This window comes from Macaca thibetana, chromosome 14, assembly GCF_024542745.1.
Source record: "Macaca thibetana thibetana isolate TM-01 chromosome 14, ASM2454274v1, whole genome shotgun sequence".
Lineage (NCBI taxonomy): Eukaryota > Metazoa > Chordata > Mammalia > Primates > Cercopithecidae > Macaca > Macaca thibetana.
Genome location: NC_065591.1, coordinates 98,700,745 through 98,727,260, shown reverse-complemented (window position 1 = coordinate 98,727,260; position 26,516 = coordinate 98,700,745). Strand labels below are relative to the sequence as shown.

The window sequence follows — 26,516 nt, the reverse complement described above, 5'->3', positions numbered from 1 at the left end:
GGCTTTTTTTATATAAAGGGAATCAAGAACTTTTAGTATAAATAGTTGTGAACTGCAGGTTTTATTTTCTTCTTTACAACTACATATTGACCAGCTACTTACTTTTATAGTATGATCTTCACATAAGCAGATTTAGAAAGAACCTGTCTGATTCACTTTGTACATTTTATATTATCATCCAGAGGGCATTTTTATGAAGGTGTATCTTAGGGAAAGGAGCTCTTTAGTTTCATTATGTAGACTATATAGCCAATGTTAAATATTTTACTTGAATTTCTTCTGAGTGGTAAACATTCAGTATGAAGTATGTATGAGGGATTTTCCTTGTTATAGAAAATTAAGTTCTTATAAATTATCTTTAACTCCCTTATAATTTATTGGTATATAATTTACAGCAGTGGTAGCCAAAGGTCTGATTCTAAACCAGAGAGATACTGTAATGTTATACTGTCACTTTCAGGACAGAGGAGATCAGCTGAATTTGGCAACACTTTCCTTCCTCCATACTTGGGGCACTATTACACCAATCTCTGCAACAACCAGTCTTTTCCCTCTAAACTACTGATTTGCGGTGTTCGCTTCCTCCAGTTAGAGCAGTCATTTTTTTTGTTTGTTTGTTTTGTTTTGTTTTTTTAGCCCTAAGTTCATACAACTAAATGAGAATGATAATAGATAAATAAATTATTCTTTGGAAAAAACATGGGAATCCCTGACAAACATAAGTATCAGTTAGATTTTGAGAAAAGAAGAAATGTGATGCTTCTGAGTATACCAAAGCAGGCTCAAGGTTTTAAAATACAACTTGATTTCTTAGACATCAAGCATTCCTTCCCTTGATATAAGCTAGGACATCTCACAGAAAAACAGTAGAAATATTCTGTATGATCTTCAAATTTTCCTATATATTTTTAAACCATGGACAGTTTCATCTAGTCATAATAATAATCAACAAGTTTTAACTTACAAAATGTTTACACACACACACACACACACATAATAATTCTAGTTCACAACTTTTCTTAAACTAAACTTGCTTAGGAAATTTTGCAACGAATTATAACTAAATAAGATTCCAGGGCTTGGTGTTCTTAACATATCTTCAGTGCTAGTGTATTAGCCAGGGTTCTCTAGAGGGATGGGACTAATAGGATAGATGTATATATGAAAGGGAGTTTATTAAGGGGTATTGACTCACACGATCATAAGGTGAAATCCCACCATAGGCTGTCTGCAAGTTGAGGAGCAACGAAGCCAGTTCGAGTCCCCAAACCTCAAAAACAGTGCAGCCTTCAGTCTGTGGTCGAAGGCCTGAAAACCCCGAGCAAACCACTAGTGTAGGTCCAAGAGTCCAAAAGCTAAAGAACTTGGAGTCCAATGTTTGAGGGCAGAAAGCACCTAGCATAGGAGAAAAATGGAGGCCAGTAGACTCAGGCCAGTTTAGTCCTTCCACATTCCTCTGCCTGCTTTTATCCTAGTCACGGTGGCAACTGATTAGATGGTACCCACCTGGATTGAGGGTAGGTCTGCCTCTCCCAGTCCACTGACTCAAGTGTTAATCTCCTTTGGCAACACCCTCATAGACACACCCAAGAACAATATTTTTTACCCTTCAATCCAATGAAGTTGACACTCAACCATCTCAGCTAGTAAGTATATGTATGTAGGATAGGTGTATAGGGCTGCTTTGGCTGCTTATTCAGGATTAGGGAGGTTGAGTTTGGGAAATCCAGACTGGAAATACAATATATGCTAAATCTATAGCAATAATGGTTTGGCCAGAGAAGGAAAGACAAATAAAGAGATATTGGTCCTGTATAGGATTTAAAAAGTACATTGGAAGAAATGCGTTAGGAGGGATATAAATTAGAAAACTTCTATTTGACCAGCCTGATTTGTAATCTTCATAAACATTCTAGTGTATTTTCTAGAAAATATACACAGTGCTATTTTAAGCCATGAACTATTTGCTAAATTTTTAATTGCTATTGAATCAAAAAATCCCAGAGGTGGTAGAATTTTTTGTAAGGATCACAAATCTTCTTATTTTATGAAATGAAAAGAGTTTTGCTAAATTGAAAGTGTGTATAGGATTTCGGTAATTATGTAGAATAACAATACCACAGAGAAAAATAAGGTACAGCCCACCTTTTATGTTTTTAGAAATGTGAAAGGAAGCCAGGTAAAACTAAATGCCAAGAGAAAAGAACTAGATGGGGTGACCCACATGGGGCTTTCATAGTGTGCTATGACATGAGATACTAGTCTCTAAATTTATGGTTGCCCCTCTCTTCTTCATGTCATTACTCCATGTTTTCCTATCATTAGGGAGATGATAGAGTGAATAATTATAATTTCAGTGGTAGAATCTAGATAAATTAAGACATAATAAGACCATTCTGCTAAAATAATCAAGCTTTCTATAAAGTAGAGGGTTGAGGAAGAAGCTGTGGATTTTGCTGTGCTCATATCAAGCACTGAGAAAATGAAAGCCTTTACAATACTTAACTGCCCAGATGTTACAGGTGTATGAATACTAAGTAAGAGCTAGGCAAATTGAAGAAAGTCTAGATTATAATTTTGTTTCTTTTGTAATTAGAAAGGCAAATTTTCAGTAAAAGTCGACATAAACAACATATGTAATATTTTGCTTCTCAGATTGTTCTCTCATGAACATAAGGAACCAGTATCTAATTTTGTAAATCAATGGCATATAAATAATAATAATAATAAATAATGCATTGACTATTGAAGCAAAATAATGTACATTTTGCTTTATTTTAAATTTGTCTTTGGGAAAACCTTTGATTTCAGATAAACAGGGAGAAAGACTTCTCCACTTTCTCTGATTCTGTTCTGCCACGGTTACAGTGTTCCAGTGCTATTTTAAATATAATCTTTAGCATTCCCATCTTTTCACCTTTAAGCACTTTAACTTGACTTTTCTCCAGTTCTGTGCCCCATAAAATAAAGATACTCAGTGAATCAATCTCATAGTTACATCATAAGCATTTCAGCGAGCTTTCCTATACTCAAAGAACTTAGAATAGCATCTGGTGCATAGTAGTAAATGTAAATATTAGCTGCCATTGGAACTTCTCAGACAGGTGTATCTATCTAGACATACAGGGATGTGTGTTATGTGATTATGTTTGTGTGTGTGTGTGTGTGTGTATATATATATACACACACAGAGCTTTTTAGAAAAGAATAAAATATCTCTCATTTAATCCCTCCTTGAATAACATGTGGCATTATGTATATTTTCAGATAAGAAAACTGAGTTTTGGAAAGGTTAAATACAGATAACATGGCTCATAAGTCAGAATTTGAACTGAGACTTGTCTGATTCTAAAGCCTATAGTTTTTATACAATTTAGGCTGTGATCTAGACAAAGATCAAATGACAGAAACCAAGTGGAAACTGTTTAAAAACGATGTTACAGAATCAGTAACTGTAGTTATACTGTCAAGTTGGAGATTCTCCCATCTGCCATCTTTTCTCTTTGTTAGAAACCAGCCAGCACCTCCGTCTTCATTCCTCCTATGGAAAGTAGCATACCAAAAGAGGTATTGTGGGAGCAGTGGTCCCAGGTGCAGGCAATAAGAGGTATATTTTTAAAACAGTGAAATGGAATAAAAGTTGATGTGGTTTTAAAAATCACCTTGCCCAGGTAACTCTAAAAATGTTAGTGATGGCCAGATGCGGTGGCTCACACCTGTAATCCCAGCACTTTGGGAGGCCAAGGTGGGTGTATCACCTGAGGTCAGGAGTTCAAGACCAACCTGGCCAACCTGCTGAAACCATTTCTACTAAAAATACAAAAATTAGCCAGGCATGGTAGTGGGCGCCTGTCATCCCAGCTAGTCGGGAGGCTGAGGCAGGAGAATTGATTGAACCCAGGAGGTGGAGGTTGCAGTGAGCTGAGATCTCACCACTACACTCCAGCCTGGGCAACAGAGTGAGACTCCATCTGAAAAAAAAAAATATTAGTGATAAAATACTTTTCTCTGTCAGAGTAAAGGTAGAGGGAGTATTCCCATCACAGCTTTCAAGTGTGGTTTGCAAATGTCCATGGCATTAAACATTGTCAGGTTTAGATTGGGAAGAAGTCCATAGTAAGACAAGATAGTGCAACCAGGAAATACCAGGACCAAAATTCTATTACATTAGGGAACCTGAGTTGAAAATCTGAAAAACAACAACACAAAGTTCATATTGGCAAAGGAATGCAAGTATTATAAGTCTAGCTGGAAAAGCAGAGTTCAGGCCAATTAGCAAAGTAGGAGGAAATCCAGGCAAACTCTTGGGGAATACAAGACCTTGGGACTGGGCCCAAATGAACTAGATGACAGAAGCTGAAAACCAGGCAGCATGTCTAGGTAGAAAGTATAAATACGGGTATAAGTACAAACTTTGATAAAGAAGCAGAGTCTTTTCCCTGGACAGAAGTAAGCTTAGAATCAGGGGGTACATAGGACAAGTCTACAATGTCAAAGGGGAACTGAATATGGCAACCTCATCAAAGGATATAGAGATATCCACTGAGCTTTTAAATACTAAAACAGGATTAGAATCACTGAGATACTAGAGTTAGGAGGTTGGTTATATCCCTTCTTGAAAATGCAGAAAATGTGCTTGGGGACTCTCTTGGAATTAATACAGTGTGAAAATTACTAGATACATTGAGTTCTTCTAAAAGTCTTTTAAGGCCAATGAAAACACTGTGTTAACTTTATAAATTGCAAACTCCATGAATACCAATTAAAGGGGTCAGAAAAGCCATTAAGATCATGTACATTTCATTTAATTTATGCCAACATATTATTATGCTTTAGTCTTCTATTAACTATAGACTCCTGTTAACTATAATTCCTTAACCACTTTGTGGGAAAAAAAAAATCTAGACATTCTGTCTTAATTAATACATTTTGTGCTGTCATAATAGAATACCTGAGACTGGGTTATTTATAAAGAACAGAAATTTAATCTCTCAGAGTTCTTAAGTCTGGGAAGGTCAAGATGAAGGTGCTGGCATCTGGTGTGGGTCTCCTTGCTATATCCCAACATGGATGAATGCCAAAGGGCAAGAGAGAGCACAGTGAACCTATTCCTACAAGCTCTTCAAATAGTGGCTCCATCTTCATGACCTCCCATTAGGTCCCACCCTCAATACTTTTGTATTGGGGATTAAGAATTTTGAGGAACACATTCAAACCATGGCACGTTCTAAAAATAAATACAAAATGCAAAAGTTAATAGTGATAAACATCCATGATAGAGATCCTTGTACATAAGCTTATATATAAGTGATCAGTGTTCGCTTTTGAGTGTGCATGTTAATATCCCAGGGAAACTGAGAGTCAGACAAGCCCTTTTAGTCTGGGTATCTCGGTGAAGACTGCCGGGGCTTTGCACTGATAATACTCACAGCACCTGAGTTTGTACATTGGCTAAGGAGCTATAGCAGACATAAATCCCCATCTTTAACCTCCCTTGTAAAAGCTGAAAACAGATGTTTCTGACAGAGAGTTTTAGGGCCACACAACTTTATGCCTCAAGAATTTTGAGTTGTCTTGCCACTTGATGCGAAGCTACTTCACCGGACCTTAAGCCAGCCTTTAGAAAATGCAACAGATTCTCAAGGATATCACTTCAGCATGAATTAGATTTCACAGAAAAATGAAATGCTTCACTTCCACCTTGTTTTGTTGTAAAACAGAAAGCCTTTTAAAGTACTTAGGTACTTAGGTTATTGTTGGAATTTTATAAATATGTATATGCCATTTTACTTCATTTGCAGCGTGAAATGCCAGTTCCATTTAGTAAAGAGTAACTGCTTCATTTCCCCCCAAATTTCCATATTTTCTCTTTTAATGATCAGTGCACACACTTTTAAAATTGAGCATTGTTTAAGATTTATGTTAATTCTCTTCAGTAGTCTCCATCAACATCAACATCATTTGCTTTTGCTGATATTTTGTTGGAAACAAGGCAATAATGTTTTTTAGTAAGTTGGAAAATAAGAATTTCTTAAGTCAAAAATTTATTAAACTCATTCATTCACTCAATAAACATTTGTAACTCATTTGATAAGGAGCCATGACTTCCATAGAACCTTTAAAATGTTATGGAAATTAGAATGTATTTTTAGAACAATTTTAGTGAATAGAAAAGAACTCATTTATATGCTTTAGGAAGTAAGGTGAAAGTCACAGATAAGCATTCTGTTCTGATAGCTTTCTATGGGGGGAGTTATATTGCCAGTTTCAAAATACCATAATGCTGTAAAAATTACCTGAAGAGGGTTTAACCTCATTTATATGTTTGCCTTTGGCGAGCACTTTAGTTGGAGATAAGGAAGAGGCAAGGGTAAGATACGTTTCTTTCAATTCATTCAACCAAGGCTGTGGAATCCCAGTGCTATCTTGAGTGCACTAGTTGGATTTCTCATCTTTCCACCTTTCATAGCTTATTTAATCTCTCTGCCTCAGTTTTATCATCTGCAAATAAGAGACTAATTTTACCACTTTATAGTTTTATTTAGTGAGCTTTTAAATGAGATTTATGTAAAGTGCTTAGAACAGTGTCTGCTTCATGGTAGTAAATGTACATATTATTCAAACAGGTATATCTGGTCCTATAAGGGAAGCGTGTGTGTCTGTGTGAGTGTGTGTGTTGTATTTGTGCAGGCATTTTTATGTACATAAACATTGTGTATCCAACGCTTACTAGAAATAGATAAAATGCTTATTTATTGGATTTATTGTTTTAGGTTATTAGAATTGCATTGTATGCCAAAGACCGTGAAGGAAGGGTAGAGAGAAATAAAAGATAAGGAGGGAGGGAGATAAATAGCTTTTCGAAATGCATTATTTGTGTCATCTTCACGGGGCCTCAAAGATTCTTAAAGATGGTTCCGTCTGCATACTCTGAATTACAATGTGGAATTTATAAAGATGACAGTTTTCTTAAAGCCATAATGACTCGTGGGATGTCTGACCAATACTATGAAACTGAACCCCAAATGTCTATTTTTTATATACTAATATGACAGCCTGAATTATTTTTCTTCTATATTCAGAGAACATTTCTTTTAGTGTGGCATATTCTGAAGACAGAAGGCTAAAATACTTTCAATTGCTAAGCAGAAGTTAATATTAATGAAGTGTCTCGCTGAATTTTTCAAAGTGTTTTGGGGTTATTTTTGTCCCTATTGATATTTAATTTCTAAAGAGTGGTGGCAACTGCAAAGAGATTGATGTTTTTGATTTTTACAAGCAGTATGAACTGAATATTTGTGACCCCCCAAAATTCATATGTTGAAGCCCTACTTAATGTGATATTATTTAGAGGTGGAGTATTTTGGAGTTAATTAAGTTTAGATGAGGTCTTGAATGTGGGGTCATCAATGATGGAATTAGAATCATTATAAGAAGAAGAGACTTGAGCTTGCTTTCTCTCCTCTTTGTGAGGACGCAGTAAGAAGGCAGCCACCTGTAAGCTAGGAAGAGAGCCCTCACCTGGGAAGTGAATTGGCTGGCATCTTGATCTTGGACTTTCCGGCCTCCAGAACTATGAGGAATAAATTCCTGTTGTTTAAGCCACCCAGTCTATGGTATTTTGGTATAGCAGCCTGAGCAGACTGAAATCCCAAGGGAAGGTATATCATTTCTACAGGCAGTGTGGATATTTCTTCATGATATAAGTCTCTAGTAAGTTCTCTTAGTAGATTAGTCCATGTTGCCAGGATTTCCTATTTCTAATAAGAATAAATGCTACCCCATGATGTAAATAAAAGATTTTCATTAGCCTTATAGAGTTAATTGTGTTATTACACAGTATCTCTCTTTTGTATATCAATAAACTGTAAAGAAGTTAAGCTCTAAGCTCAAACTGCTCATTTATTTTTGCCACTAACCATTTCAGCAGAACAGCATGAACAGCTTGCTTTTAGTTTGTACATAGGGTGAGTTTACTAAAATGGAAATTGATTTTCTAGGCAAGACCGCTATCTCACTTATCTCATAGCATAGCCTTAATGCGATGTGCAAATCTCACTGAATTGAGGTGTTTCTATTACCTTTTTTAAAAAAACATTTAATTAATGCTTTTATGTAGCAGAAATGCTGTAAGTACTTCTCCCACTATTTATCATTTAATAACAGTGATTTCAAAAGTGAAAATTTCTGAAAGCGAAATGAAACTAATAGAATTCACATTTACTGAATACAAACTGTGTTCCAGTCTCAGTGTTAAGTGCTTAAGTTGTGATATTTCACTTATTTTCCAAAACAATCCTGTGGAATAGGTGTTACGATGTCCCTTTTGTCTTTTTAAATTTTTTATTTCAATGTTTGTGGGTACATAGTAGGTGTACGTATTTATGGAGTATGTGAGATGTTTTGATACAGGCATGCAATGTGTGATAATCACATCATGGAAAATGGGGTACCCATTCCCTCAAGTATTTACTTTTTGTATTACAAACAATCCAGTTAGACCCTTTTAAAATGTACAATTAAATTATTATTATTATTATTGCTCTGTTGTGCTATCAAATACTAAGTGTCCCTTTTGAAGATGAGTTTACTAAGTTGCAGATGTTACTTGAATTTAGTTCTGATTTAGTTAAAAGCTCATATTTTAGAAAGCAACGGTTTAAACCATTCATGTGTCAGATAGCTAGTGTTTCCAATTACCTAGATGCAGAACCAGGAAAAAAAATTGTTCTGGCACTTATATACTATAGGTTAGTGCAAAAGTAATTGTGGGTTTTGCTATTACTTTTAATACATAAAATGAAATATTTATTTATTTATAAATTGGTATGATCTCTCCAGAAACTTTGACAAATTACCAGAGTTTATCTTTGTAAAATGAAAACAATAGTATGTCACAGGACTGTTCTGAGGCTGAAAAGAACCATCAGCCAAAAGTCCTTATTACAAACATGAGGCCCTCAATGTAGTAATTAGAGGATGAGCATGACTTTGTAAATTGCAATTTGAATTCTAGCCTAGAGGTAAAAATATAACTAGGTTTCCTTTTTTAAGGTATTCAACAAATGTGCACTATTTTTGAATATGTGTTGAATATCATAAACACTTGTTCTCTTTGGCTCCCGGAGGTTAAAGAGGATCTTTGTACAAAAGTTAAAAGAATAATTTCAGCACAGAAGATCCCTATGAAAATCCATGTTCCTAACAATGACATAGACTGGCTGAAGCATATGCTCTGATCACAGGAGTGATATATCACAACCTTTTGGTGGGGCAGGTGGGAACAGCTCTCAGTTGGTCCCCTGATTCTATGAGATTCTCAGATTCTAAATTCTTAGTGTTGGAGCTGTATGTAGTTTGCTAGGAAAATGTTTTCAAACTGCAAATCAATGCTGCTGCCTCCCTATCAATAAGTTATTCACCCATGGCAAGTTTTAAATGATTTGTGTTTATTTTTGCAAACATCTTTTAGAGTAGAAAGATGAGAATTTAACTCTGTCATCTTAAATTTGGGTTAAAATGGGTATAAATAAGTTTTGATGCATTTTTCAAGCTTTGAAATGGGTAACATGGCTTTCAAGTTGGAAAAATAGAAGAAATCAGTTGAAGCAAAATCCCTGTGAGACTGCTGATCTAGCTGTATGTGTTGGGGTGGAGGGCGTGCACATGTACATGCATATGTGCACATGTGTTGGAGTCTATGAAAGCTGTCTATTAAGATAATGCTGTTCTTAAGATTGTCCAAAGCATTTTTTAATGTTATATTGTCCTATGATAGTCAAAGTTTAATATTGGATAGCTTTTTATGCTGTCATCAAAGGGCAACTTTGTGCCCCTCTGTTTTTCCCTTACCAAATTCCATAAGTAGTGTCACTGTCTCATATCCGATGGGGCATGTTTCAGCCCTCTGCTTAATATAAGGTCGTTTGACCATCAGAGAGAGCCCAGATGAGGACTGTTGTAGTTGCCTATGACAGTGCAATGACAGCTAAATGTAGGGGAAAGGGTATTGAAGATAAAGTCTGAAAACCTGATTTTAATTATATCTTTGTCACCTAATTGGGTAAGTCACATAACTTATCTGCGTTCAGCTTCTGCATCTATAAAATGGGAGCAGTATTAGAGGTCTCACGTATTTGTTGCAGTTGACACAAAAACCTTGTTCAGCAAATGATTATTGTTTGGAATTTGTCTATTCATAATTCAAAATCATGACATGTATGTGGAAAATTGTTGTAAATTAATCAACAGTAGCAGCAATTGACTCCATCTGGAGTTATTCATATGAAAGAAGACCAAGATCAGAAAGAATGTCTTGAAGAATTTGCTATGAAAGAAGGGACAGGGACTGATACTGGCTGAATGCCTAATATGTGCCAGGTACCATGCTAAATTTTTAATGTACGTTTATTCATTAATTTCATTTTCAATAGTTAATTGATCACATACTGTGTTTAAGGACTAACCTAGGCATTGGGTAATAACACTATTGAGGTATTTATTTTATTTGATTTGGATTTTATTTATTGGATTTTATGTATTTATCCAGCTATTTTGAGTTATATTAATAATTAAATAAAACTGTATAAATTTAAGGTTTACAATGTGACGGTCTGATATATGTATAGATTGTGCAATGATTATCACAATCAAATTAATATATAGTTGATCTATTATCAGACATAATTACCCTTTGTGTTTGTTTGTGTGTGTGTATAGTGAGGACACTTTAAGATCTAGTCTCTTAGCAGAAATACAGCATTATTAACTATAGTCGGCATGCTATATGGTAGATCCCCAGAACGTAGTCACTCTATAACTGAAAAATTCTGCCATTTGACTAACATCTTCCCATTTCTTCCACCCTCACCCCTTGGCAACCACCATTCTACTCTCTATTCATATGAGAAACACAGAGAGTTATTTAGATTCTACTTATGAGATCATACAGTATTTGTCTTTCTGTGTCTGGCTTATTTCACTTAGCATAATGTCCTCTGGATTCACCCACAAATGGCAGGATTTTGTTCTTTATTATGGCTGAATAATATTTCATTACATATATCTGTGTATGCGTATGTGTGTGTGTGTGTGTGTCACATTTTCTTTATTCATTTATCTGTTGATAGACACAGGTTGATTTCACATCTTGGCTATTTTGAATAATGCTGCAGTGAACATGGAAGTGCAGATATCTCTTCAATATCCTGATTTCATTTCCTTCGGATATGTATCCAGAAGTGGGGTTGATGAAAATTATAGTTTTGCTTTTAATATTTTAGGAACCTCGATTGTGTTTTCCATAATAGCTTTACCAATTTACACCCTCAAAAACTGTGTACCAATGTTCCCTTTTCTCCATACCCTCATCAGCATTTGTTATCTCAGATTTTTGATAATCATCATTCTAACAGGTGTGAGGTGATATCTCATTGTGGCTTTAATTTGCACTTCCCTTATGATTACTAATTTTGAGCCCTTTCATATACCTGTTGGCCATTTTTGTGTATTCTCTTGAAACTGTTTATTCAGGTCCTTTGTTCATTTTTTAATGGGGCTGTTTGGTGTTTTTGCTACCACATTGTATCAGTTCTTTGAATATTTTGGATATTAACCCCTCATCAGACATGTGGTTTGCAAATATTTTCTCCCCTTCTGTAGGTTACCTTTTTCATTATGTTGATTCTTTTTTTTTTTTTTTTTTTTGCTATGCAGAATATTTTTAGTTTGATGTAATCCCACTTGCTTATTTTTGCTTTTGGTGACTGTGTTGGTGTATCCAAAAAACTCATTGCTAAGGCCAGTGTCACAGAGCTTTGTCCTTATGTTTTTAGCTAAGAGTTTTACAGTTTTGGGACTTACATTTGCGTCTTTATTACATTTTGAGTTGATTTTTCTGTATGTCATAAGAGAAGGATCTAATTTCATTTTCCCAACCCAATCTAGCTTCCCAACCAATTTATTGAAGAGAAAATTCTTCTTTCATTGTGTTTTCTTGGTGTCCTTGTAAAAGATTGTGTAGATTTAGTTCTGGGATCTCATTCTGTGTCATTGGTTTATGTGTCTGTTTTTATGCCAATACCATACCATTTTCATTACAATTCCGTAGTGATTAGCTTGAAATCAGTAAATCTGATGGCTCCAGCTTTGTTCTTCATTCTGAAGATTATTTTGGATATTGCAGTTATATATGAATTTTAGGATTATTTTTTCTATTTCTGTGAAAAATGCCATTGGAATTTTGATAGTGATTGCATTGAATCTGTGGTCACTTTGGGTTTTATGGACATTTTTACAATATTTTTTCCATTCCATGAACAGCTATTCTTCTACTGATGTGTCTTCTTTAATTTCTTTAATCAATATATTACAGTTTTCAATGTACAGATCATTCACATCCTTGATTAATTTTAAATAGTTTATTCTTTTTGTTGCTACTTTAAGTGGGATTGTTTTCTTAATTTCTTTTTCAATACTGTGTTGAATAAGATAGGCAAGAGAGGGCATCCTTGTCTTGTGCTGGTTTTCAAGAATGCTTCCAGCGTTTGCCCATTGGGTATGATGTTGGCTTTGGGCTTGTCATTTGTGGCGCTTATTATTTTGAGGTGTGTTCCTTCAATATCTATTTTATTGGGAGTTTTTAACATGAATGGATGTTGAATTTTATTGAAAGCCTTTTTCTGCATCTATTGAGATAATCATGTGGTTTTCGTCTTCAGTTCTGTTTCTGTGATGAATCACATTTATTGATTTGTGTATGTTGAATCAATCTTGAAACCCAGGGATAATGCCTACTTGATGATAGTGGGATATATATATATATATATAAATTTTTTTTTTTTTTTTTTTTTTCCTGAGATGGAGTCTCACTCTGTTGCCCAAGCTGGAGTGTAATGGCGCGATCTCAGCTCACTCCAACCTCTGCCTCCTGGGTTCAAGTGATTGTTCTGATTCAGCCTTGTGAGTAGCTGGGATTACATGCGCCTGCCACCGCACCTGGCTAATTTTTGTATTTTTAGTAGAGATGGGGTTTCACTGTGTTGGCCAAGCTGGTCTCGAACTCCTGACCTCGTGATCTGCCTGCCTTGGCCTCTCAAAGTGCTGGGATTACAGACATAAGCCACTGTGCCCGACTGATAGTGGGTAAGCTTTTTGATTTGTTGCTGGATTCAGTTTGCCAGTGTTTTGTTGAGGATTTTTGCCTTAGTGTTCATCAAGGATGCTGGTCCTAAGTTTTTTTTTCTTTTTTTGTTGTATCTATGCCAGGTTTTGGTATCAGGATGATACTGCCCTTACGGAATGAGTTAGGGAGGAGTCCCTCCTCAATTTTTTGGAATAGTTTTAGTAGGAATGGTACCAGCTCTTCTGGTATGAAATATAAATGAGTTCAGTATAAGATATATAAAAAACAAATTTTATTGGTGTTCTGAAGGAATCAAATATATTATTCTACTGAGGACTGGAGATACTTTCAGCAAAGATATGGCATGAAAGGTGGACTTGGAAGCATGTGACAAATTTGACTTCTGGAAGAGGGACTAGGGGAGGCTTTTTTGTAAATCTATATTCTGAGAAAATAAAAGATAGTAATTCCGTAGATATATAAAAATTGTAGGATTTATGGGTTAAGATGGTCTCCTTTAAAGCATGAATTATTGAGGGGTGGATCAAGATGGCACAACAGAAGTTTCCACTGATTGTCTCCTTCACAGGGACACCAAATTCAGCAACCATCTGCATGTGTGCGTGCACACACACACACGCAAATAACTTCGTAAGAACCAAAATCAGGTGAATACTCACAGTATCTGATTTAAACTTCATATCACTGAAAGAGACACTGAAGAGTGTGGGAAAGACAGTCCTCAATTGTTAACACTACACCTTCCCAATTGCCCCTGTAGTAGCTGCAAAGCATGGAGAAATTTGTGTACTTGAGACTGCAGTGATTATGAGACTTTGCATTGAACTCAGTGCTGTCCTGTCACAGCAGAAAGCAAAACCAGGCTGAACTCAGCTGACACCCTCACACAGAGGGAGCATTTAGACCAGCATTAGGCAGAGGGGAATCACGCATGCCAGCGGTCAGAACTTGAGTTCTGCCAAACCTTGCCACCATGTACTAAAGTGCTCTGGGGTCTTAAATAGACTTGAAAGTCAGTCCAGGCCACAAGTACTGCAAGCTTTAGTGCTGAGCTAGGCCTGGAGCCAGTGGACTTGTGGGTGACACAACTTATTGAGATACCAACTTGGGCAGCTACGGGAATGCTTGCAGCACCCCTCCCTCAGCCCCAGGCAGTGCAACTTACATCTCCAAAAGAGACTTCTTCCTTTCGCTTAAGGAGAAGAGAGGGAAAAGTAAAGAGGGCTTTGTCTTGCATTTTGGATACCAGCTCTGCCACAGCAGGATAGGGCACTGGTCAGAGTCATGAGGCCCCATTCCAGGCACTAGTTCCCAGACATTTCTAGATGCACCATGGGCCACAAGGGAACCTACTGTATTGAAGGGAAGGATCCAGTCCTAGCTGGACCCATCACCTAAAGAGCCCTTGGGCCCTGAATAACCACCAGCAATACCCAGCTACTATACTGTGGGCCTTGAGCAAGACTCTAAGATGCACTGGCTTCAAGTGAGACTCAGCAATCCCCGTTGTGGAGGCTACAGTGAGCGACTTCATCTGGTTGAGAAAAGCAGAGGGGAAAGTAAAGGGGCCTTTGTCTTACACCTTATGTACCAGCTCAGCCCCAGGGAGGCAGAACAACAAGTAGGCCATTGATTCTAGGCCTTGCTCTTGAATAGCATTTCTGGACCTGCTGTGGGCCAGAGGGAAGCCCATTGCCCTGAAGGATAAGTCTCAGGCCTGGCAGCATTCACACAAGCTGACTGAAGAGCGCTTGGGCCTTAAGTGGACATCAGCAGTAGCCTGTCCAGTGTCCCTGTGGCCTGTGGTGGTGGTGGCCACAGGGTGAGGCTCCTCTGCCTGTGGAAAGGGGAGGGAGGAGTAGGAAGGTGTCTCATGGTTTCAGGGCCAGCTCAACCACACTAGAATAGAAAACCAGGTAGACTTCCAAATGTTTTTATTCCAATCCTTAGCTCTCAGATGGCATCTCTGGACCTCCCTGGGCCTTGGGGTGACTCACTGCAATGAAGCAAAGGACACAAGCCTGGCTAACTTTGCCACCTGCTGCCGTTAGAGCCCAAGGGCCTTAAGAAAACAAAGGCAGTAGCCAGGTAGTGGTTACAGCAGGTCTTGAGCAAGACCCAGTGTTATATTGGCTTTAGGTCTGACCCAGCACTGTCCCAGTGTTGGTGGCCACAGGGTTGTTCGTGTCCCTCTATCCCAAGCCCCGGGTGCCTCAGCACAGACAGAGAGACTCCCATTGTTTGGGAGAAAGTAAGGAAAGAGAAAAAAGAGTCTCTGCCTGGTAATCCAGATAATTATTCTGGGTCTTATCTAAGACCACCAAGGTGGTGCCTCTATGAGTGTGTAAAAACCACAGCATTACTGGGCTTGAGTGCCCCCTAATGCAGAGCTAATGCACGTGGCATTAGATCTAGGGCTTAGATCACAACACCCAGGTCCTTTCAAATACCTGGAAAGCCTTCCCAAGAAGGACAAGTACAAACAAGCCCAAACTGTGAAGACCACAATAAATTCTGAACTCTTCATGCACAGACACAGGTGAACATCAACTAGCATCAGGATCATTCAGGAAAACGTGACTTCACCAAATGAACTAAATAAAACACCAGAGACTAATCCTGGAGAAACAGAGATATGTGACCTTTCAGAGAACTGAAAATTCCTATTTTGAGGAAACTAAGAAAACTAAGATAACACAGAGAAGGAATTCAGAATTTTATCAGGTACATTTAACAAAGAAATTGAAATAATTAAAAAACCTCAAGCAGAAATTCTAAAGTTGAAAAATGCAGTTGACATACTGAAGAATGCATCAGTCTCTTTAATAGTAGAATTGATCAAGCAGAAGAAAGAATTAGTGAGCTTGAAGACAAGCTATTTAAAAATACACAGTCAGAGGAATAAAATTAAATACCTAGGAATGAACTTGACCAAATAAGTGGAAGATCTCTACCATGAAAGGTATACAACATTGATTCAAGAAATTGAAGAAGACATAAAAAATGGAAATATATTTCATGTTCGTGGATTGGAAGAATCAATATTGTTAAAATGTCTATACTACCCAAAGCAAACTACAGATTCAGTGCAATTCCTGTCAAAATACCAATGACATTCTTCACAGAAATATAAAACATAACCTTAAAATATATACGGAATCACAAAAGACCCAGAATAGCTAAAACTATGCAGCAAAAAGAACAAAACTTGAGGAATCACATTACCTGACTTCAAATTATAATACAGAGCTATAGTAACCAAAATAACGTGGTACCGGCATAAAGACAGACACATTGACCAGTGGAACAGAACAGAGAACCCATAATATAACCATACATCTACAGTTAACTCATTTTTGACAAAGGTGCCAAGAACATACATTTGGGAAAGGACAGTCTCTTCAATAAATGATGCTGGGAAAACTGGATATGTATATGCAGAAGAAAGAAACTAGACCACTATGTCTTACCATATAGAAAAATCAAATTAAAATGGATTAAAGACTTAAATATAAGACCTCAAACGATGAAACCACTAAAAGAAAACATCAGGGAAACTCTTCAGGACATTGGAGTGGGCAAAGATTTCTTGAGTAACATCCCACAAGCACAGGGAATGAAAGTGAAAACGGACAAATGGGATCACATCAAGTTAAAAATCTTCTGCACAGCAAAGGAAACAATTAACAAAGTGAAGAGACAACCTACAGAATGGGAGAAAATATTTGCAAACTACCCATCTAACAAGAGATTAACAACCAGAATATATAAGGAGCTCAAACAACTCAATAGGAAAAAAAAATCTAATAATCTGATTTTAAAATGGACAAAAAGTCCGAGTAGATATTTCTCACAAGAAGAGAAATGGCAAACAGGTATATGAAAAAGTGCTTAATATCTTTGATCACCAGAGAAATGCAAATCAAACGTACAATACGATAGCATCTCACCTCAGTTAAAGTGGCTTTTATCCCAAGAGACAGGCAATAATAAATACTGGAGAAAATCTGGAGCAAAGGGAACCCTTGTACATTGTTGATGGGAATGTAAATTAGTACAACCAATATGGAGAACAGTTTGTAGGTTCCTCAGAAAACTAAAAATAGAGCTACCCTACAACCCAGCAATCCTACTCCTAGGTATATGTCCAAAAGAAGGGAAATAAATATATGGAAGAGATACCTGCACTCCCATGTTTATTGTAGTACCATTCACAATAGCCAAGATTTGGAAGAAACCTAAGTGTCCATTAACAGACAAATGAATAAAGAAAATGTGATATATATACACAATGGGGTACTATTCAGCCATAAAAAGAATGAGATCCTGTCATCTGCAATAAGATGGATGGACCTGGAAGTCATTATTAATTGAAACAAGCCAGGCACAAAGACAAACTTCCTTCTTTCTCTCTCTTTCCTTCCGTTTCCTTCCTTCCTTCTCTCCCTCCCTCCCTTTTTCTTTCTCTCTCTCTCTCTCTCCTTCTCTCTCCCTTTCTATCTCCCTTTCTCTTTCTTCTTTCTTGCTGATTTTATGCAAAGGGCTGGCATTCTGATTGTTCTTTTTTCAGGTTTAATCTTTATTTTAATAAAGTTTTAAAGCAAAAAAAAAAAAAAGAACTTCCTACATTCTCACTTGTGGAAGCTAAAATAGAAAAAATTGAATTCTTGGAGATAGACAGCAGAAGGGTGGTTACTAGACACTGGGAAGGGTAGTAGGGTCGACTTAGGGAAGTTGGGATGGTTAATGGGCACAAAAAAAGAGAAAGAACGAATAAGACCTAGTATTTGCTGGCACAACAGGATGTCTATAGTAAAAAATATTTTAATTGTACATTTAAAAATAACTGAGGATAATTATATATATTATATATGTAATATATACTGTATACCCACAATAAAAAATAAAAAATAAAAAATAAACCACCACACAAAAAATACTAAAAAATGAATTCTTATTTTCACTTGATATGCTAAATTGGGTCACAGGATTTACTTTTGTGACATCAATTAACATTATTTAGCACTCCTTATGTGTTTATTCAAAATATAGCAGACGTTCACCATTCTCTGGGGATATATTTAAAGTTCTTGTATCAGAAATCCTTGAAAAATAATAGACTCGATATTATTTTATAAAGAGTGAGTGGATGAACTCTAGGTAGAGCAATAACTTTGAATATTAATATGGTGGTGGGAGGTACAGAAAGTTTGCAAAGAAGATGAGTTATCCATTTTGATTGGGACATGGAGTAAATTACAGTGGCTGAGGTGGATGAACCTGGGAAACTGGAGCCCTGTTGTTGAAGATCTCACAGGACTATCAGAAATTTAGAATTGCCCACATCTAACAATGATTTAGAATGAAATTTTGACTGGGTATTTTAATGTGTTTCTCTTTCCTAACATGCTTCAGTATTCAGTATCCTTTATGATAAACAACCTGGGAGGTAGAAACAGTATTTTCCACACGATGGAGATTCCTGTGCAGGAACCGGAAGGCACATTGAAAGACCTACTGAGAGTTTTATCAGGCGGAGAGCTTTCTGTGATAGGCAGTCATTTGGAACCCATTTTCCTTCATTTGGGAGTAGTTCCCAGGCCAAATCACTGTTCTATTTATATCCATGACCTCCTTTTCAACACTGTACCAGCTGAGCACTGTAGAGACATCCTTAAAAGCAGCCGTATTTGGGTCAAAAATCTCAACTAAAATGAGTGTAAGGAGACAGATTTTTTTTTGTAAAGAAAGAATGAAGAGGGTCTTTTTTAAAGTAGCCTTGTCAGTAAAACCTTAAACTTGTTTCCATTTGAATTGCTAAATCATTATGTACAATGAGCTTGGGTGTGTTTAATTGAGCCCAACAAACTTTCTTTGGATCACTGAATGCCTACTGTGCTAGATTCTCAGCATGTGTGGTGTGTATGCGTGTGCATGTGCACATTTGGACTGGTCGTTGTAGTCTGCACTTTCAACAAACAAGGAAATATCTGGAAAAGTTTGTACCCCTATGGATAGAGTGGAATACAGAGAAGGAGTACATGGGAATAGCTGGGATCAGGTTAGAAGTGCTTTTCTCCTTTCTGAAAGCCACTGCTCTTTAAAAAAAAAAAAAAGGTGAATATCCAGGTGAATATTATACTATTTTTAACTCACTTCATGTACAGAAGTCTTCAGACTTTGGGAATCATATAAAACAACTGAAGCTTATGACTGCAGATAGCTGGCCCTTATATCCATATTTTGATCCAGTAAATCCAAGTGGAGCATGGGAATCTAATTTTTAACAAATACCTTCTAGGTGATTCTTATGCAGGTTGTCCTGAATTTTGCAACTAAAAACTTGCTTAAGGGCCAGTTCTGCCCCTAAAATGTAGAAATTGGATGCAATTTAAAGCATTTAATAGAACTCTTATGGGCATCCTGATACTATACTCAGGTCCAGGGATATAAAGTTAAGTAAAAATATAGTAGGCAGAGAGGAGTATAAACACACACACACAGATTAACATGATACATACTGCGAGAGTGATAGAAATTTGTCCATCATCAGGTATGGTTGTAAGAAAGTTACAGATCCCTCCTTGCCAAACAAAAAGGAAGAAAATTACGGATCCAGAAATCAGGAAAGAAAACTTGAAAATACTGAGGGCAGAGTCCTGAGATAGACTTTGCCTAGTTTGCAGTTTTGTTTGGGATGTGCCCTAAAAAAGTCATGTACTCAGTGAAGTGGAAATGGTTTTTCTTCTCTTTTTGCATCTTCTCCTTTAAAAGTAATATGTGCATCCAGGAGCCTTTCAGGAGCCTTTAGAAAGAGTAAATAAGCCTAGTTTCAATCCATCCTCTCTGTTAGGGTCTCTGAGAATCAGGCTTTGAATTTAAAGCTGTACTGGAGAAAAAAGCTATCCACATCTAAAAATGATGGTGGGCTTTAGGAGCAGATGACCTCTTATTTCCCTGAGCCTATGCAAGGAGTGGGTACCTGTGTACACAGATTTTTCTCTCTGAAGTGCCACTGTAGGTTAATGACAGTACCCGCTGAGGACTTTCAGTTCTTCATATGACAGATAGTAATGTCCATAGAAAGTTCGAGGTATTATGAGGTTAATGACTCTTTATTACACCTCAGTTCTGTAGATATTACCCATGACTTCACATGGAGAACAAGTACGGAGCTCCAGCCTCTACAACATTAATTTCATTAATATGCAAAAATTATTGCTAGAATATTAACCTTTAGCATCATAAAATAAGATCGTATAATACAGATCTTCATATTGAATGACTACAAGATTACTTACAGAAACTCAAAAGACCATCTTAATAACTTTCCTTTTTGGTAATCACATTTATAGGGAAGGATAAAATTAAAATGTGGAGGTAGATTCACAATATAATGTCTGATTAAAATGCGTATGCTTATGCCCAGCTGCCAAAGAGGTAGAGGCTGTTTCTTCGTTCCCTCTGGGAGGTGGAGCCTCTTCTTCCTCAGTTTTGTTTATCTCTTTTGTTTAGAGGAGGGCACTCCATCCTCTAGAGCTAGAAGCCAGAGGTATGGCAATTTTCAGGTCACCCCACCCTGCCAGTCATTGCCTGTGATGACTTAGTTTTCTACTGGCACCACTGGTCTTGGTGAGCATCCTGCTTTCAGGAAGGAGTTCCCTCTCAACCCCCATAAATATTGGGAGAATAACCTACAGGGTTGTGACTGGGACTGGGACTCAGGCAATAGCTGGTAGGGTGAGTTTGCTAAAAAAGTGGTAAGTGAGGAGTATGCCATTTTCTCAATAGCAGCAGGAGAGGTGAGGAAAGCAGAGGAGGTGGTGGGTAAAAAGAAGGTGGAGAGGGGCTGGTGAAGGAAGAAATGTAGGTTGAAGAAGAGTTGATGAAGTGATATCCATGTAGAGAAGAGAGGAAATGATGAAGGAAAATAAAGTGACAGAGATAAAGGAGGAGGCAAAGCCCTGGCCTCTGAATGCCAAGGACTTTCTGAAGGCTGCAGCTGGAGACAGTACATGCACAGGCTAACAGGGCCTTCCTCCAGCTGGAGCCCAAGTTTGGGTGGATACGGTGACACTGAGATGAGACCACAGATTCATCAAAGAAAATAGACTCACCTTCTGAGATGCCGCCTTTTGAAACCACCCCCACCCAAAGGTCATGCATAGGGGCTAAGATGCAGATTTGCTGAGGGCCATCTCAATTAAGAGGTAAAAAGAGTTCAGACATCTAAGGACATGCTACACATTCAAATTCTTTTTTGAACAAACCTCTACTTCAGAAGCAAGGTAATCATTAAACAATATGGGGTCAGATCCTCTGGACAAGTGGCATTTCCTTTCACTCCAGTCACATGGCAAGGATCCCATGCCCCAGTCCTGTAGGAGCAGGATATCAACTGTAGGTTCTTCACCTGGTCCTCAGACTATAGCCTTCCAGGACCTAAGATTGCTGTTATTTTTAAAGGGATCTCTAGCCCAACTCCTGAAATACCAACTGTTATGTGGAGGAAAGGCCAGGTTACCTTCAGCAGGGCAGCCCATGGAGATACTCAGGCTGTTCTGGTATCAGTGTAGCTAACTCCTACTTTTGGAAGTTGCCCCTGCTCCAGATCATCTGCCATCTATTGTTGGACCTGTGCTTGGCCAACAGTGATGTCTGTGTGCTGACCTCCTTGCATCTTGGTTCTGGACTTTTAGTGCTCCCAACTTCAAGAATGTGGCTTCTATGAACATGCCTATCACTTTGTCTAAGCCAGGAAAATGATGAAAACTGCATTCTTTCATCTACATGGCTTGAACCCTTATCTGTGTCAGGGCCTTCCTGTCTCTTTTTGATGTGGATCTTTATGAGTTATCTTCAAAGACGGTCAGTGTATCTTAAAGAACTGCAACCTCAGGAACAACGAAAGACTGGGTTCAAGGCTGGTGGCAAGCTGCTTATCTTCGAGTATGTCCAGTAAGTATTCCATGGACCTGATACCTTTGCTTGACCACAATCATACAGATTTTCATCTTTGGTTAGGAGTTCATTCCAGCCACCCTATTGAGTATCTGGCAAAACAGGGACATAAACAGTGGCAAGTTGCTGTCTATGTCTGAAGTGAAGGACAAAAAGTAGAGAGCCTCTTAATCTACCCCAAGACCATAGTTTTTCCTACTCTTCTGTTACTAGTAAGTATCCATGAAGGCCTGGGCCATAGTTTTGTGTGTGTGTGTGTGTGTGTATGTGTGTGTGTTTCCTGGCCAGCCTTTTGGATATTCTTATGCAGACCACCATTGACCTCATTGTTCAGTTTCTAGTCACCAAGGACCTCCACAACTGCTTGTGGACTCAGGCTCTTGGCCAACCACTGGAGAAGCCATCTACCATGCCCCATCCTCCCTGTCACCCAGGACCTAGACCAAATGTCAGCTCATTGGGCTGGCAGGTATGGCCCAGTTCTCTCAGCAAGGGAAATATGGCGTCCTTTCTAAGAACCAAGCATTCTTGGTGACAGCCAATAAGACCATGAAGAATATGGGACATTTACCAGTCCCCTTTCACCCACCTGAGCATGATGAGATGTCCAGGTGCTCTGTGAGATACTAGGAGGGAAAAGAAGGCGTTTCTCATCTTTAAAGTTTATCTATATCTGTCTGCCTACATCTCATTCCAATATCTCTTCTCTCCCTGTCTCTTTTTAAGGAACTAGAGTCCCCTAGAACACAAAATGGCTGGAAAGCAGACTTTCTAATTTGCTGCTTCTCTTGATTGTATCCAGGGAAGATTGTTCAGTAAAGTAGATTACCAGAGCTCTCTGACTCTCTGCTCTTATGCCCCATAGAAAATTCAAAGAGGGACAGATCTAGGACTGTGCAATTGAAGGACTGAGGTGGTCACGAGTCCCATGGAACAGGGATGGTTAATTGCCTAATTGTGTACATTGTTCTTTTGGCTAATCTTATCCTCAATACCGACCCCCTCACCCCCACTCCTTTCTTCCATCTGTGCCCAAATATCCAAGAAATTCCCAGATATTTCTTGAGTATTAACCTAGAGGGCAAGGAGAAAACTGTTATGGGAATGAAATTCTATTAGTAACTAAAAGAAATTCTTTTTTTTTTTTTTTTTTTAATTTATTTATTATTATTATACTTTAAGTTGTAGGGTACATGTGCATAACGTGCAGGTTTGTTACATATGTATACTTGTGCCTTGTTGCTGTGCTGCACCCATCAACTCGTCATTTACATCAGGTATAACTCCCAATGCAATCCCTCCCCCCTCCCCCCTCCCCCCCTCCCCCCTCCCCCATGATAGGCCCCGGTGTGTGATGTTCCCCTTCCTGAGTCCGAGTGATCTCATTGTTCAGTTCCCACCTATGAGTGAGAACATGCGGTGTTTGGTTTTCTGTTCTTGTGATAGTTTGCTAAGAATGATGGTTTCCAGCTGCATCCATGTCCCTACAAAGGACACAAACTCATCCTTTTTGATGGCTGCATAGTATTCCATGGTGTATATGTGCCACATTTTCTTAATCCAATCTGTCACTGATGGACATTTGGGTTGATTCCAAGTCTTTGCTATTGTGAATAGTGCCGCAATAAACATACGTGTGCATGTGTCTTTATAGCAGCATAATTTATAATCCTTTGGGTATATACCCAGTAATGGGATGGCTGGGTCATATGGTACATCTAGTTCTAGATCCTTGAGGAATCGCCATACTGTTTTCCATAATGGTTGAACTAGTTTACAATCCCACCAACAGTGTAAAAGTGTTCCTATTTCTCCACATCCTCTCCAGCACCTGTTGTTTCCTGACTTTTTAATGATCGCCATTCTAACTGGTGTGAGATGGTATCTCATTGTGGTTTTGATTTGCATTTCTCTGATGGCCAGTGATGATGAGCATTTTTTCATGTGTCTGTTGGCTGTATGAATGTCTTCTTTTGAGAAATGTCTGTTCATATCCTTTGCCCACTTTTTGATGGGGTTGTTTGTTTTTTTCTTGTAAATTTGTTTGAGTTCTTTGTAGGTTCTGGATATTAGCCCTTTGTCAGATGAGTAGATTGCAAAAATTTTCTCCCATTCTGTAGGTTGCCTGTTCACTCTGGTAGTTTCTTTTGCTGTGCAGAAGCTCTTTAGTTTAATGAGATCCCATTTGTCAATTTTGGCTTTTGCTGCCGTTGCTTTTGGCGTTTTAGACATGAAGTCTTTGCCCATGCCTATGTCCTGAATGGTACTACCTAGGTTTTCCTCTAGGATTTTTATGGTATTAGGTCTAACATTTAAGTCTTTAATCCATCTTGAATTAATTTTCGTATAAGGAGTAAGGAAAGGATCCAGTTTCAGCTTTCTACTTATGGCTAGCCAATTTTCCCAGCACCATTTATTAAATAGGGAATCCTTTCCCCATTTCTTGTTTCTCTCAGGTTTGTCAAAGATCAGATGGCTGTAGATGTGTGGTATTATTTCTGAGGACTCTGTTCTGTTCCATTGGTCTATATCTCTGTTTTGGTACCAGTACCATGCTGTTTTGGTTACTGTAGCTTTGTAGTATAGTTTGAAGTCAGGTAGCGTGATGCCTCCAGCTTTGTTCTTTTGACTTAGGATTGTCCCTCTTTGCAGATGACATGATTGTATATTTAGAAAACCCCATTGTCTCAGCCCAAAATCTCCTTAAGCTGATAAGCAATTTCAGCAAAGTCTCAGGATACAAAATCAATGTGCAAAAATCACAAGCATTCTTATACACCAGTAACAGACAAACAGAGAGCCAAATCAGGAATGAACTTCCATTCACAATTGCTTCAAAGAGAATAAAATACCTAGGAATCCAACTTACAAGGGATGTAAAGGACCTCTTCAAGGAGAACTACAAACCACTGCTCAGTGAAATCAAAGAGGACACAAACAAATGGAAGAACATACCATGCTCATGGATAGGAAGAATCAATATCGTGAAAATGGCCATACTGCCCAAGGTTATTTATAGATTCAATGCCATCCCCATCAAGCTACCAACGAGTTTCTTCACGGAATTGGAAAAAACTGCTTTAAAGTTCATATGGAACCAAAAAAGAGCCCGCATCTCCAAGAAATTCTTTTAAATGATCTAAAACGAAAATAAACAAACTAGGTAAATGGGATGGACGCAGGGGCTCATGCCTGTAATCCCAGCACTTTGAGAGGCTAAGGTGGGCAAATATCTTGAGTCCAGGAGTTCGAGACTAGCCTGGGCAACATGGCGAAACCCTGTCTCTAAAAAAAATTAAAAAAAAAAAATAGCCAGGCATGGTGACATGTGCCTGTAGTCCCAGCTACATGGGAGGCTGAGGTGGGAGGATTGCTTGAGCCCGGGATGGAGAGGTTGCAGAGAGCCCAGATCATGCCACTGTACTCCAGTCTGGGTGGCAGAGTGAGACCCTGTCTTAAAAATCAAACAAAAAACAAGGTGAATGCATAGCTCTAATATATTTATTTATACCACCTTTATTTCTAGAATAATGTAAGGATTTTGATTCTAAAGTTTTGAGAAAATATAAACTGAGATAGGCAAATTATTTAAAGTTTTATAAAAGCAGCTATAGTAATATGTAAGGGAGCAGTTGTATATATTTTTAGTACTTAAGCCTCCTCTTCTATGTTTAGAAAATAATGTAAGTTTTTCAGACATTTGCATAAACATTATCTTTTCCCCATCTCCATGCTCAGTTTAGCCAACTTTATTCTTATCCAGTGCCATTCACGAACAGGTGGGAGATGGTGAAAATAAATGAAATGCACTATTTTAAACTGTGTCTGTTGTATTTAAAACTATATAAAAACACTGAGGCAATTATAAAGGAATTCAGAACAAAGTCAACTTTTTGGACAGGTTTTTTGTTTTTTGTTTTTGTAGTCTATTTACAATGCCCCCTTGTTTCATTTTGGTTTAGCTCAAGAGCAATGAGTTTATCTCAGGAGCAATGGAATTGATACATGTCATTTTCACTTTTCCTGCTCCTCATGAAGCAAAACCCACTAATTACTTCGAAGGAATCTGCTAACACTTCCACATATATTTAATTTTGCTAAACTCGTATAGAGCTGCCTTAGAGGAAGGAAGAAGAGAGGAAAAATGGAGCATTCCTGGAAAGCTGCATTAAGACAGTTGTGTTTCTGCCAGTATTCTTCAGGGACTGAATATATCTGGAAAGAAAAAAAAAATCACAAAGATATATTAGACTTTACTTAATGTATATGCCAAATTACTTAACCTTTCCAGACATTTTGATATTAGAGAATGTGTGATTATTTATTCATTCATGTCTTCATTAATGCTGTCTACTAAATATTTCTGACTCTTCTGTGCACAAGGTAGTTTGCCATTTCCCATTCTCTATAT

General features: G+C 37.8%; 1 protein-coding gene across 1 annotated transcript in view; it reads left to right on the top strand.

The window, feature by feature from the left end:
* GUCY1A2 (guanylate cyclase 1 soluble subunit alpha 2) overlaps positions 1-26,516 on the top strand; it is a 335,946-nt gene that overhangs the window by 207,252 nt on the left and 102,178 nt on the right. The window lies entirely within an intron of this gene.